Below are 15326 nucleotides of genomic sequence, written 5' to 3' on the forward strand. Positions count from 1 at the left end.
AAAAAAAAAAAAGCCAAGCATAAATAAATAACCAACAGAAGTAGAGAAACAAATGTTTTGCCTGAAGTTTTGTGTAGTTGTCATTGTCATATGGGAAATAACGAAGATTTGCGTTAAAACCTTTACAAGTCCTTTTTGCTAACATGTGCCATCCTTCTATTCTGAAGTCTTTTTGTCAGTGTCGTTAATACTACAATATTAATCAAGCCTTTTGTCAAGGCTTGATGTTCAAAGAAGCTTAACTCTTAGCAGTTGCTCGTAAAGTTGTGGCCACTGCAGTTATTCAAGTGTGCCCCTAAATAGCATGYAACTGGGGCTGATATGCATGCTCCATCTAGGGTCAAAGCTTCGCTGGTCTCCCCTGTGGCACCACTGAATAGGAAACAATAAGGCACGTGTTATATATGTGTGTAGAAAAATATGTATTAAGCATGTTGCCTGTGTGTGTATATATTTATATGTAAGCTAATGACACATTTCTGGAAAAATATGAAGGTGCCGTGAACATCCTGTGCAGAATGTACGCTTAAGTGAGTGCACTTCAGCGTGGTCTCCTACTCGCAGAGAAGCCCAAAGGAGCGGGGAAAACCTTGTATGGGAGCAGGTGGCTYAGCTGGGTGCGGGGCAGCTGCTTTCCCCAACTTGAAATGTGCTTTAGACTGGGACTTAATATTAAGAGCCTGTGTTGGTACTGTGCCCGAGAATAATGTATTGTGCCTTAGGCTGTACAGCTAAAGGGCTCTGCTATCTGTGGGGGAAAAAAAATGCTTTTTTCTTGTACAACTGAGAAATRCATGTCAGCCTAAATATGTATAAAAAGACCCATTTCCCATGGAGTTTCAAGGGGTAATAAACGTGCGAGGTCATTGTCTGCCAGAGCGTCTCGAGAYGTAGATTTGGACTGTGTCAAAATACTGTTGTGTAAAGATGGAGAGCATCTCCAACAAAAAGCCCCCGGAGATGTTAGCTGGCATGGCTTATCCTGGAAGGAGCTTCCTGGGTTACCTAACACAGTTTCAGCCCAATGAGGGAGGAAATATCATTTGGTTTCARAGTCGCTTATCTAAATGTTTTGGGTCCAAAATACAGGTGGTGTGTAGTGCTGTATGTGTAATAAATACTGTAGGAGGTTCTCGAGGTGACCACAGAATGCGCTTTAGGGGGACACGGGGCGGGTGTAAACGTGCACCTTCTCTAGTGTGTTTTATCGAAAGTACTTTTAAGACAAAAGTAGTCTAGCTCTTCTGTGAAGCTGCTGGAATGGTTTAATTCATGGGGAAGACGCGTCTGCCCTGTTACCATCATATGGAAAAATATTTGGCAGGCTGTGAATYGTTCTAATTTGATTTTTTTCTGCAGAATCTGCTTCTTTGTAATGCATGACTTCTTTCTAGTATTATGAACTCTGTAGATAGCAGCTGAAAAAGCCCATCTTAAAAGTGGGTGTTCCCCTTCCTTTTGTCTTGTCTTCAACAGAAATTTTAAGTAGTGATGGTATAAAAATAGCAAGGGAAAACTGYCAAATTTTCCATGATTACAGAAGGCAATTTAGAGCAAGGAGTGACCACTATAGGAAGAAACTAAGTTTTTTAGTGAGGACTTCAGTTCCCTGATGATCAGATGGTTCTTGACAAAGAAGRCTGGATTATAAAAGTCTCTCATCAGTCACTTAGGGAAGAAGGAGAGAAAGATAAAAGGTTGAATGTGRGAAGAGACTTTCTGGCCTGCACAAGGCASAAAGGGAAAGAAAAAGGGAAAGGGGAGTCTTCAGTTTTGAGGATGATTTCCTCTAGAAGAACGTCCATAGGAAGCTGATGTGTTGAGGAAACTGAAGATGAGAATACATATAGGGATGTTAATGCTTTTGTACTTCTATTTCTTGTACTAGCTCAGGTAGGGACTGTGTTTTAGGAACTACTGAAAACTGCGTACTTGATYAGATTCTTGCAATGAAAAAATAACCTAGTTTAGTGCTTGTGAAGTTTGGATTAGGGTTATGTTTAAGGAACCTGGGAGGCTTGGAAAGATAATAGTAACCACTGGGTCTACAGGATCAGACTACAATGTCTGAGGTTTCAGGAGTTGGACCTGATGGTGGCTCCAGAGCTAACCTCAGAAGGCAATTTCTCAGTTTCGGACAGACTTGGAAAGCTTTTAAAGCCCATATGCTGATTGTATAGGCCATGAGGTAAACGAGTTCTCAGAGGGGAAAGTACCGTCAGGCCTGGGTGCTAATACTGTGTTCTCACTCTTATGGTCCAGTTACTTTATGAAACAATTCAGAAATTATTAGAAAAGAATAACATTGTAACAAATGTGACTGTTAGCTGATGTATATACCATACTAAGCTTACTAACTTGCCCTGAATGGGTCATTCGTTCTGTAAGATAGCGTATACTGACAGGAAAAAAAAAATCAGAGTGAGTACAAAAATCATAGGATGATAACTCAAAGTATTTACCCCCACAGGGAACGGAACGCAGTTGTTGCTGTTGTCTGTGTCCAGGCTGTCTAGCRCTTTGTGTATGGCACATGACACCTTCATGTAACTTGAGATTTGTAGTGCTCGTAGAACTGAAGATTGAACATGCTATTGTGATACAAAGCTTGAGGAAATCTGTATGTCCCAATAATTACTGCGCGCTCGGAGATGTAGGAAAAGCCTTTAGGGAGAAGCTGGCAAAATAATCCTTGCTTGCAACAGTACTTCTATTTACAAATTGATTTATCTAATATATTATTTATTATTTTGTAACTGCTAGGAAGTGAGTTTGTAAGTGAAAGTTGGATCCTGACCCAGCCCTGCTCTTCGTGCTTCCCTATTTGAGGTGCGTCTTCTGTGTCTCCTCAGCCAACCTCTCTGCACACCCGGCAGGGAGCTGGAGTTTGGCGCTGGCCTCTTTGGCAGGAGGCCTGTCTCTTAAGTTTGAGCATTTCTCTTACGTCTGTGTTTAAGATCTCAACTCTGTGCGCACGCGTTGGTAAATGGCTTTGCAGTGCTTTACAGAAGCGTGTTTGGGAAGATGCGATGCTGCGATTGCTTTTCTGGCACAGGCCCCCCTGCTAGCTGGAGCTGGTTTTGGATCTCTCCTCTGTTCTCCAGTYTATTATATATTTTATAATACAATTTAATGATTAGTTTCATATGTATGACCTAACATCTTAYTTGCCTCAAATTACCCCGTAAGATGAATAAGCATTGTAGTTAATTACAGGTCTTTCAAAATTTTCACTTTAGAATAATTTAGTACCAGCATTAATTGTCTTATTAATATTTTAATTGTTAGCAGAGTTTTTATCCTTTGCAACCTGGATGTAAGAGGTAATCTTTGCATAAAATTGTAATGAAAGTGAAGGAGGAAGAAATACAGAGCAGAAAGTTTTGCGTGAAGTTCAATGAACTGATCAGTGATCTTCATTTAAGGCAGGACACAAGACTAGTGGAATAAAATATTAATATATAGTTATTTTTATACAATGAAGTACTACATAAAATTGGTATTTTGTCAGCATGAGTTTAATATACCCCTTTTCCATTTCTGGGGCACTTAAGCAAGTTATTTTAAGGCTTGTATTGAAAAATGAAGTTAGCTCTGAACAGCTCATTGAAACTCTAATTATGCTAAGTCTCCTTCACAGCTATGGTTTGGATGCTTTAAGAAAAAAATCTGTGAGTTCCTAGAACCCAGTCGCCAGCTGAGCAATGGAGAAGGAAAAAACTGCTGCATTAAAAACTTAAACATGGATGGGGGAGGAGTCACACATTAATCAGCAAACATCAGTTTACTTTAGTAGCAGTAGAAAACTAGCTGTACAGATGATTTAACAGCAAGTGACATCTGAGCAGTTAAATCCTGARTGACCTAGCTGTGGAGTGTAGTCCTTGGGGGCCACGCCAAACCTGCCGCTGTATGGCTGAGGTTGGAAGAGTTCTCTGGAGATCATCTAGTCCAGCCCCCTTAATCAAGCAGGGTCAGCTACAGAAGGTTGCCCAGGACAGTGTGCAGTTGGGTTTGAATATCTCCAAGGATAGAGATTCTTCAGCTTCTCTGGCCAGCCTCTCCCAGTGTTTGACCATCCTCCTAAGAAACAAGTTTTCTCTTATATTTGGATGGAACTTCCTGAAGTTCAGACTGTGCCTGTTGCCTCTTGTTCTCTCGGGGGCACTGCTACAGAGTCTGGCTCCATCTTTTTTACTCCCTCCCATCAAGTGTACAGAGATAAGATCTGCCCTGAGCCTTCTCTTCTCTAGGCTAAGCAGTCCTAGCTCTTAGCTTTCCTCATGCTCTAGTCCCTTCTTCATCTCTGTGGCCTCTGTTGGGCTTGCTGCAGTAGCTCCATGTTGGTCTTGTATGGGGGAGCTCATAACTGGACCCAGCACTCCAGGTCTGGCCTCCGCAGTGCTGAGCAGAGGGGCAGGACCACCTCCCTCAGCTGCTGGCAATGCTGCTCCTAGGGCAGCCCAGGACGCTGCTGCCCTTCTTTGCCACGAAGATGCACTGCTGGCTCATGTCCAGCTTGTGTACCAGGACCCCCCCAGTCTCTTTCTGCAAAACTGCTTTTTAGCCAGTTGGTCCCCAGCCTGTGCTGCTACATGGGGTTAGTTGTCCTCAGGTGCAGGATTTTGCCCTTCCCTTCCTTCAGCTGAAGGAATATTGTGTGCCTGTGACAGTGTAACATTAATCTGTTCATCCACAGTGTGATATAAATCTGTTTATCCACAGAGATAGAGGTTGAGTGTGTGTTTTTTTTTCTTTTTTTAAATGCAGCCCAAAATAGGAGCAACATTCGAGGTCAGTTTTCATTTAAGCATCAAAACAAGTGACCTGCTCTTCCAACAGCCTCTGGGCAAGAGGTACATAGATGTTGAGACATTTTGATAATGTGTCCTAAGCTTCACAGTAGGAACTATCAGGTGTTAAACATGTTTGAACAACTGGCTCATTTCATGTATTCAGATGAAAACTCTTGAAGATTTGCGAGGTTTGTTGTTGTTCCCTGATTTGACTCATGTGGAGCTAAAGGAAAGAAATTCAGACTAATACTGTAGTAACTTAGAGTAGCTTTGTTCGTTGTTAACGCATCACGCATGGTGTCTGAAGCTGTTCTAGGGCAAGAAGGAAATATTGAACTGCTGAAAGGAAAATTGGAGAGCTGCAGTATTTTAATAGCAGCCTCTTTGTAGCACTACATAGTAACAGGGATTTGAGATCTGTAAGCAGAATCTTTTTCATGTAAGAAATGCTGATTCTGAGGGAGGGTAGGATCTTGCCCTTTCTGAGTGTTGAGCAAAAAATTTTGAAATACATTATGTATCTTGTGAGTGAAGAAAGTGTTTCTTTTTAAGTTGACTTTGGAAAATGGAAAAGCTGCTTTAGACTGTTGCTAGGCTTGGAATATTTGCATAATCCTTGAATGCAGTTGTAAGTATGTGATATTTTGCAGAGATCGTTCAATAGATCAACCAGCTAAAAACCTGTCAATAAATACATACTAAGTCATAGCTAGATCCATAAACTCTGCAAGACTTTAAGCAGTTGGTGTAAATAAGTGGTGTTTGGAAAAGCTGGCTCCTTCGTAATGAGCATGCTTTCCCACTGATGCGAATTGTTTTGACCTCTCATACAGCTTTCATAGTATTGCTGGCTGTTTTGCTGGTAGATTGTAATGCATGTTGAGGCAGGGGAAAAAGTGAAAACAGGTTAATAAGGAGATGTTACAGGGATATGTTTTTTTTTAAGGTGGTCTTTGGAGTATGGGACTTGCTGTCCATAGGTGGAAGCAACTGTAGCTTTTGTGAGCTTATCACAAGTCTTATAATATTTAGCTTCTCTCACAGAGCCCCCAGCTTTGATAGAAGTGAGCATTTGGGGTATATATACTAAGCCTCCTACATTGAATATAGGTCAGCAGAAGTGTGGTGGTGCTTTGGAGGGATTTTTGCAGTTGTTTGAATATGTCATTTTAAAGCAGGCCTATTACTGAAGCACAGTGGCAGCTTGGTTACGGAAAGGGATTATGCGTCAGTGTTTTGGTTTGGTTGAAATTTTTGTAGGTGAGTCGGAGTTGGAAGCTCTGCACCGTGACTGCTGCGTTCCCCTAATGCGTTGGGAAACAACAGAGTAGGGACGTGCTTTGCAGTTGGTTCAGAAGCAATGCCGTGACGCGCAGGCTGAGGTCCCTCCTTCCTGCTCTCAACATACGGCGTGGTATAACGGCGGGGAGTAAATTAGGAGGGGGGGGGGTGGGAAAGCAAGGGGATGAAGAACTGAAGTTTCTGTTGGCATGTTTTTTTTTTTGTACCTGTTGCTGCTAAATAGCTGGGCCAGGTGGACTAACATGTTCATTGCTTGTCAGTACCCCTCAGTCAGATGAGTTTCTCACTACTAAAGAATGGGGAGGATTTATCAGCTTGTTTAGAGTTGCTGTTTGACTGCTTTTTGTACATGGTAGAGTTTTCCTTTTGTGCATGCCAGAACGGAGCCTGAACCGTGCTGATATTATAATAAGACTTAACATGTACGTGTAAAATATCCCTGAAGAAGGCAGCGAAGTCGAGCATCCCTGCTGAATGCTGATGAAGGTGTGGAAAAAACTTCTATATTGTTATAATTTGTATTGAAATGCAGGTAAAAGAAGCAGAGGGTGAGAAAATGCAGTCTATTCTGTGCTGAAGGGCAAAAGAGAAAATAATTACTGAAGAACTTGCTAGGAGTAGAAGTCAAACATACAGCATTTGAGAAAGCCATGGTTTGTCCTTTCAATAATTGAGATGGTTTACAGTTAATTCTGCCTCAGAACTAGTGTTCAAGGGGAAAAAAGTCAGAGCTGATTATTCAGTTCTGTCTACTGCCTTAAAATAGTATTAATGCCACTGTGATTAATCTGTAGCTCTGCAAAACCATGCTCCGTTCAAAATTAATAGAAATGCTTATTCATGTTTTTGAACATGATGCTAAACTATGATTCTGGGAGAAAGACTTTGCTGATGGTTTTACATTTTGTTCACAAAACAGAAATGGGGTTATTTTGGAGCGTGTCCTGTCAGATTTTGCCTGCTCTATTTTTTTATTAGTAATTCAAAAAAAGTAGAAAATGCTTAAATTCTGCAATACTTTACATCCTTAACTATTCACATGGCTAAATTACAATGTAAAAATACTTAATGTTTTTTTCCAATATGTAAAATACGTAGTTTTTATTGCATCACTCTTCCCAATCCACCCAATTGTAAAGCTGATAGCAAAACTAAGCTGGTGAACTAAGTAGATTATTAGCTCTAAAGCTATGTTTGTCCTCGGAGAGTCTTACTTTCCTTTGGAGGAGCTTGAGAGTGGTATCAGATCTGTCCTTTATAAGACAAGGCTATCTCTTATCTTTTATTAGTGTTCTCAATTAATGTTGTTCTGTCGGTGAAAAGTATACCCTCTTCTGGTTTTATGATGATAGCTTTTTCCATACAAAATGTAGCGCATCCAATGAGGATTTACCAGAAGTTATTTTGGAAAGCAACCAGTGCATTTCTTGACCACTTGATGGCATCACTTAGTTGTTTGGAAAATAAATTGCTTTACCAGTAAAGCAGTTCTGTGCTTGGTGAGGGAGGACTTTCATGTTTTATTTTAGACTATTAAATACTGAAGAGAGCTCTTAATATGCTCTAGTAAATTAAGGGAAAGCCTCAAATCTAGTTTGATAAGTATGTTCCTTTCCTATGGTATATTATTTACTATTTTGAATCACTTTCATGCAGATGAAAGTAAGCAGAACAGTGGTCTAAATACCTTCTCCTGCCATCCCTGCTTGATGACTCTTCAAGGATGGCAGCTAGTGTGTGTTAGGCTGATAACTAATACAAAGAATCTTTTTGGTTTGCTGTTCCAGGAAAATTGTTTCAAACCTCTAATTGCTGCAGTCAATATACATTTTAGGGAAAGGATTTATGTAATTTTGTGTGTTCAGTCCAGGTAAATATTTCTGTAAAATAAAAGAATTTTGCAATCTCCATATCTAAATTAAGTGATCTTTCCACATGTGCAAGCCAATGATGACTGGGCTGCTGAAAATGCTGGTGCAATGGGATAACAAGGAAAGTGAGACGGTGACTATTATTTATTGGTAAATGTCAGAGCTCCCTGGACATTAGCAGGCTTGTCATTTTATACCTGCTGAGGCTCTGCCCACAGGATGCGGGGCGTGCAGTTTAAAGTAGGTTCAAGATCTGAACACTGCTTCTGCTCTGAAACTGGTGGTGCTTGGCAGTAGTGCGGCAGTGCTGCCAGTGCCCCCGGCCGAAACAAGGGAGATGGCACCAGCTTCCCACCTGGGGGGCCGGTGCCGTCCCCTTGGGGGCAGACGGGCACYCTGGCAAAGCTGCGGCAGGAGCATGGTATCGCCTGCGTGCAGGTCCGTTCTGGGAGCGATGGCCGCGGCGTCCTCAGACCACAGCTAGCCTGTTTCTGGAGGACGTATATAAAATAATGAAAAGACCTGGTGAAAAATGTGACTTCTCCTGAATGTTACTTCTACTAAAAACTTTCTTGAAAACATTTTGAAATGTCATGCTTTCCTTGGGTTTTAAGATGTTGTTTTTAGATACTACTATATTGAGGATATTTTGACCTACTAATTACAGGTATACCTAAATATGGACTCAAATCTGTGTATGTACTGTTTTTCTTGAGTACTTTGGAAATCATCATCATCATAAAGAAAATACTAAGCATTAAAGTATCTCATCTGGCCTACTGTGAATTTTGCCTAAGTTGGAGAGTTAAAGTCTCCAAGCTATGGGACTTTACCTATGCAACATATAACGAATTTTTCTAGAAGAGGGGAAAATTGGCTGGCACTTATTGGCTGACTTATCAGTGCTATTTCAGTTGCTATTTTCTTACCAGGAAGAATAGCTAAGATTCTCCTATGTTATGTTTTGTAAGAAAAGGATAGTGAAATATGGAGGAAGAATTCAGAAACAGACTGAATAGTCCTTATTCTGTGTTTTTTCCCTGATGCATTATCTAGTTGAATAGTCTTAGTTGATGGTTTCCTTGATTATTTGGAGATTAGGTGGCAAAAAACTCATGGAGGGTTGGCAAATACTGCTTCCCCTGTAGTGATGCCACAGGGAGAGGTTCCAGCCTGCAGGAGCTCAGAAATGTGCTTCCCTGGGTCCTGTTGCCAGAGCGGTGCCTGTGCTGCTCGGACGGTGTCCGGGCTGCCCGCAGGTGCTAGTGACTCTGCTGCAGTTCGGGTTACACAAACCACATCTTYAGCTTTGTTGCTGGAAGTCCATGTTTTGGGGACTACGGCTCCAAGTTCTGGTGGTGTTGTCGACCTCTTGTTAGGGGTGTCACATCATACCTGTTAATACGAGCAAAAGTCTCAGCATCTTGTCCAGAGATGCTCTGGCAGTATGTCGTGTCAGGCTTTGAAGTTACCCTTCAGCTCCTGTGCTGGCAGGTGAAGGTGTGTTTGACTTGGGAAATAGAGAGGGCTCCGCACTGTCCTGCTGTGAATTTTGCCCAGTGAGCATTTCCTGGCTTCAGAAAAAGGACAGAGGGGTTGGCTGATGTGAGCTTGGCTCTGGAAAACATGTCTGATGAGGCAAATATTGGTTTGCTTTATTTTTGTATTGAGTACGTGGTTCGTTTTTGTAGTTTATATCATATTTCTATGATGTCCAGCAGGATTTTCTATCTGATGAACTCCAGGTAGGTTCTATCTTCTTTGGTGTGAGGTTTTTTTTTGGTGTTAGATTTCTGGGACTTATTTTTTATTATTATTATTATTTTCTTATGTTGTTACTGTTATTGCAAGAGAGACTACAATGTTTCAGTGACTGCAGTAACTGTTTGAACACCCAGCTAGTCATACAGATGCTCTCTACAGGCCATTTTCACAGCACCTTCTTATGCATGGGGAAACAGTTTCATGATGTGCCACTCATCTCTGGAGGACTTTGCATTATGCTTGTGCCTTGAGTGCTAAGGAATGAGGAACACCATAGTCCTCAGGAGTGGCAGCTGTGTTGGACTTCCCTTAGCTTCTGAAATAGTCATATCAAGGACTGTGGGATGTAGGAATGCCTAGATCTTGGTCCAAAATACAGAAGAAAGGCTGCTTAGGTAAAAGGGAGGAAATAGATGTTGCTCTTAAATGCTGTGTACAGAAAAATATAAATCTGAGTTGGGCTTTTTAGGGGCTTGGACTTGTTGCGCTTGGTTGATTTGATTTTTACAGTCAGTCCTTCACAGTTTGAGGAAAAATGCTTGTTTCAAGAAGCATTTTGTTTTCTTTTAGAAAGTCAGTATAATAGTGTGAGAAATTCTCTACTGTGTATAGGGTGATACAACATTAACTGCTATATACTGTATTTTTACTGTCAGCATTTGTTATTTTTTTTCTTGTTTGTAACAGTAGTGTTACTAACTAGCTTTGTGTAAGTTTTCGTAGTAAAAATAATATTCTTCTCCGTTTGAAAAGCGAGAGACTGTAAACATGAAACATAAGTAAAAGCTTACAGAAATAGAACAAAGAAAGTTATTACTGCCATGTATCCAAAGGGAAAGGAAAATGAATAACATGACAATAGGGGCTAGTGGTGCAAATTCATTATGATTTGCCTTCCTCAGTCAGGAAAGAAGCTGAAGAGTAATTAGGTAGCATAAGATGTAAAGTAAAGGAGAAAACAATCTTTGGGAAAACTCCATTTAGTGAGACATCAGATTGAGTGCTTAGATGACCCTTAACTTCGATATTTTCTCAATTCATCAGCAGTGGGAGGGAGTCTTTCTATAGATTGATATTTTTAATTGAAACGTTTTCAGTGATGTTAATAAGATTTGTTCTGTAATTTTCTCTGCCTGATGGATTGATTTTTGAAAGAATATTTAGGGCTTGTATTGGCCTCTGAGCATCTGAAGAGATTTTAAATGAAGATAGCTAATTGTCTTGCTTTTTGCATTTTTCTATATGGTTAAATTAGTTGCAGGTTTGTATAACTTCTATGAAGTTTGTCATGTACTACTGCAAAATCACTTGGGTTTTGCTTAGATATGCAGTAAAAAGCATGCTTCCCTAGTATGTGGTATCTTATGCTTAGATGAAGGAACTGTACCCTCATCCTTTTCATTCTGAACTGCTGCTGGATGCACTGCAGTCTCTCTCTCTCTCTCTCTCTCTCTCTCTCTCTCTCTTTTTTTTTCCTTTTGCCATCTTTCTTTTTATCTGTTCTTAATATTCCAGACAAACCTCTCAAAGACTTTTTCTATTCCAGTTAAAAGTACTTATATGGATGTTTCCTGTAAGATCTTATGTCTTGATTAAAGACACAGCTTTTTGGCTTTTTGAGCTTTTCATCTCTTCATCTCCTAACTCTTCACTATTTTACAATTTTCCCCCCAAACCTTTTTTTTTTTTTTTTGCTTTCATGTAAAAGGCCCTTTCAGTAGGGAAGTGGGGATTACCTCTACCAGTCTGGCAGCATGGTACAATATAACTTAACCTCTTTTGTATTGGACATTGAGAGGCTTGAGATCACTGTTGAAATGCTGGGCTTTTACACTGTATTTAAACTTTGGTATGTTATTTTTAGATATTGATGAAAGGAAGCAAACTTATTGAGCAATACAGCTAATCTCAAAACTGTTTATGGTACTCTTATATCACTGTTAACATGCTTCTATTTTATAGCTGAGTATACATGTTGTTTCCAGGTGTCAGCCAGATAGATCAAAATAAAGGGAGGAAAGGAAAAGTGGAAAGCGAACAATTACGGGTTGTGTGCGCTTGTTGTCCTGTTTGTTATTCAGTGTTTCCTTTATTAAAGTCAGTTACTGCCTCGAAGTTCTTCTTGTGGCACACTTCTTGAGCCTGCTGTGTCTCCTGGTTAGGCTAGCTGGTAGGCTTGTTCACTGTGCAGCTGGGGCAGAATTGACTACAAGCCTTGATAATCCCCCAAATGTTAGGATTTGRTTTCCTAACATAGATTTTTCTCAGAATTTGCTGTGTTCTCTTGAATTTGATGTTTTAATTAAAAATAAAATGACTTTTTTTCCCTTTTGGTTTCCAAAGATAAACTACGTGAAAAATGAGCTTTCAGCCAGATTGATTGAGACAGTAGGGCTAAGGCGAGTATGAAGCCCCTCACCTCATCTCAGCAGGACACTAGCTTTGAAACCTAATTATGAATACTGAAGTGCTAACTTTGTTAATCGTTTCATTGCAGAGTACTACACCAGAAATATCAGTTTGACAGGATTTCCTTTTTTTTTTGCAGATCTGACGTTCTCTTATTTGAAAGCCTTGCTAAGCAAGAAGGCAGACACCTCAATTTGCAAACAGCACATCTTTGTAAAAAGCAGGTTGTTTGCTTAGACTGCCCCATTTGCTATGCTGTAAAGAGCTGCTAAGGGTTAGTCAAACAAAAAGAAAAAGTGAAGTTAAAAACCCTCAGAGAGGATTTGTCAAATCTGATCAGTTGTGGTCCAAAGTGGGTAGTGCCAGCGGTGGTGACACACACAAGTGAAAGACAGAAAGGCACTGAAATTTGAAGAGGCAGTGTGAATTCTAGTAGGTGGATATATTGTTAGATCAGAAATTACAGTGGCAGCTGCTCTGTTGATAACTCTGGAAACAAAGGAAAAGGTTCCTATCTTATCCTGAATAATAGGAAACACTGAAAGGGAGATTGAAAGATGATCATATTGTCGTGTTGCCAGGAGCAAGATAATTTCTCTGGAAGCATTTTGTTTCCCTGTGGTTTAGAGATGCAGAGATCTGAGCTAAAGCTCTTAATGCAAATATCCCTCAAGATGGTGCTGAATCAGGAGCTCACAGTCAGCACCTGTCTTCAGAAATAGGGTGACAATACAGGAAGCAACTGGAGGAGAGCAGGTCTTGAATGTGGTTGTGGCAAAGTGGAATTCTTCCTCATTTCATATGTGTAGTCCCACAGATTAAAAAGGGCAATAAGGAAACAGTGCGGTCAGTCTGAAAAATGATAGCTGCGCTTCCAAACTGGTTGGTCTTAACAGGATATGACTGGAGTTAAAAATGTGGGTTGAAGGAGGGAGAAGTTTAAACTGTATTAATAATTTAGGAAACTTCCGTTAAGTCAAGTATAAACTTGAGAGGTGATCTGCTCTTAGAAGCAAAGATTGATCAAAAACTATCACTGAAGTTATTTAATCTACTCAAATAATTTGAATGCAGAGTTATTGAAGGATGGTAATGGTCATGTTTTCATCATCATGTTAAAATACACATTTTTTTTACAGAATGGTTTGTGAGATGTTGGTATGCTCTTAAAGTGCAGCCTGACAGTGATGAGGGCAGTTCAATACAGTGAGCTAGTAAATATTGCTATCCATATAGCAGTGAAATCTGGAGGCAAGATGACTAGAATGTTATGTATTAAAAAAAGAAAAAGCTAGATGAAACTGGTATGCAAATGTGGTACAGTTCTAGTAATTAAAGATCACTGAAGATTAAACTGCTTAGATCCTCCTCTTATGTTCATGAGTTGACATGAAGCAAGGCACTTTATACCTTGGTTTTCCTAAAATCAAAATATGAAATTATGAAATTCATGTACGAAAAGCGCATGTTTATGAAGGTACAACTAAGGTCTTTTGCTTGGTCACATAGTTGGGGATGCATGATTGTTACTGAAACTTTAATCCTTATCTGGTGTGGAGTAAAGCAGAAAATAACACTTCTCAAGCCACTTTCTTGCTTGCAAGAAAGTACAGGCAAGTGGGAGGAAATTCTGAAAAATGTCACCAGAGTTTCTTCTGGGATTGTATAATCCTTGAATGTTCTCATGCTAAATAATTTCAGGATATCTTAAAGAGTTAATGAGTTTTTTGGTGAACTGGAGTCTGTTCTACTGTTGTAGTTGTTCCCTGCTGTGTTACCAGTGTAAAAAGTAATGCATAGCTTAATATACTGAAAGCTTGTTCACCCTTCAGTGTAATAAGTGTGGAGAAGTTGAACTTTGAGGACTCTTTCATATTGTATAGCGGGTCTTTTTTTTAAAAACATGTAACAGTGTTTCCAATTCCATAATTTGACTAAAGAAAGCAGTTTAGAAAACAGGAAACCATATTTTGCTTACTGTCACTCCCTTTTTCATCGYCTGCTGTACTATCTCAAAACAGAAAGGCAAGAGCGGGTAACGCTGACTGGGTGGCGCGTGCTTTCCTGCAGAGCATGATCAGTGGGCAAAATATTAGGATGTAGAAGCTGCTTGACTTAGTTTTTCATGTCAGCCCGTTGATGTGGAGTGCAGCTCACTGGGGGAGGCCCTCAGCCGGACACCTCTTCGCTACGGCGAGGCTGCGGTCTGCAGGCTGTGCGGGAGGACGAGGAGCCCTGTTCCTGTGGGCTGCGGTGTCGCGCGTTGCTGCGAAGCGAGCAAGCGGCTTTGACTAGTGTCGATCGTGGAGTGAAAGTTATCTTCTGTTACAGAGCGCAAATAACCGAGTGCGAATGCAGCCGCYGCTCCGGAGGGGGCTTGCTTCTCCCCTGTCCGCTCCTGCAAGGAAGCTCGTTCCCTCTGCGGGTCGGTGCTTGCTGCCCTCGCCCCGGTGACGGTCGGCGGGTGCTGATCTCCGTGGGGTTCAGGGCTCGGCTCTGCTCTTCTCCCCTGCCTCCCCTACTGGGGCCAAGTAAATTACCTGTATGACATGTTCAGTTTCTTCTGGCGAGAAGCCTGGGAAGTCAGATCTGTTCCCGAACGTGGGTCTCCCATTTGCCAAACGTGTAATGCCTCCCTGCTGTTAAATCAGGTCAGCTTTCAGGAAAACYGGGGAACGATTTCATATATCTATAATTAACGCAGAACAAATTTAGATAATGCAGCCAGCATATGTTTGTTGTAAGGACCATCACGGAAATAATTTTAAAAGCGCTTCACCTTTTCCTGTTGCAATAGGATACATGTTGAGTGGTCTGTGCTTAGAGACGATCAAGCGTTTTCTCTCTGTTATCCCATATCAAAGTGAAATACGTTTGTTTTCTGTCTGTTCTCAGAAGCTATTTTGTGGAACGGTTCAGTGGTTGCATTAAAAACAGTTCTTGGTAGGTAATTGCTGTAACTCGCTGTATTTAATTACTATTAGCTACTAATGAACTGTTTATGACTGTTATTGATGGACTGCCTGCTCCTTGGCTCTTCGGCCCCTGGAAGCGCGGATAGCAGGAGAAGCGCGGAGGACAGACCAACTATTTCGATTCCCACCGCGCCCGGGCTGGAGGGGGGCGCCGAGACCCTCGGGCCGGGCGGGCCAGGTGGGCTCGTGGCGCGAGGCAGGCCCGGGGC

At 41.0% G+C, this 15326-nt stretch overlaps 1 protein-coding gene across 1 annotated transcript in view; it reads left to right on the plus strand.

The window, feature by feature from the left end:
* The window catches only part of GRID1 (glutamate ionotropic receptor delta type subunit 1), a 492844-nt gene that overhangs the window by 185096 nt on the left and 292422 nt on the right, over positions 1-15326 (plus strand). The gene's annotated exons all lie outside the window — the stretch shown is intronic.

Source organism: Rhea americana, unplaced genomic scaffold (assembly GCF_003343005.1).
Source record: "Rhea americana isolate MKP2758 unplaced genomic scaffold, rheAme1 scaffold_86, whole genome shotgun sequence".
Taxonomy (NCBI): domain Eukaryota; kingdom Metazoa; phylum Chordata; class Aves; order Rheiformes; family Rheidae; genus Rhea; species Rhea americana.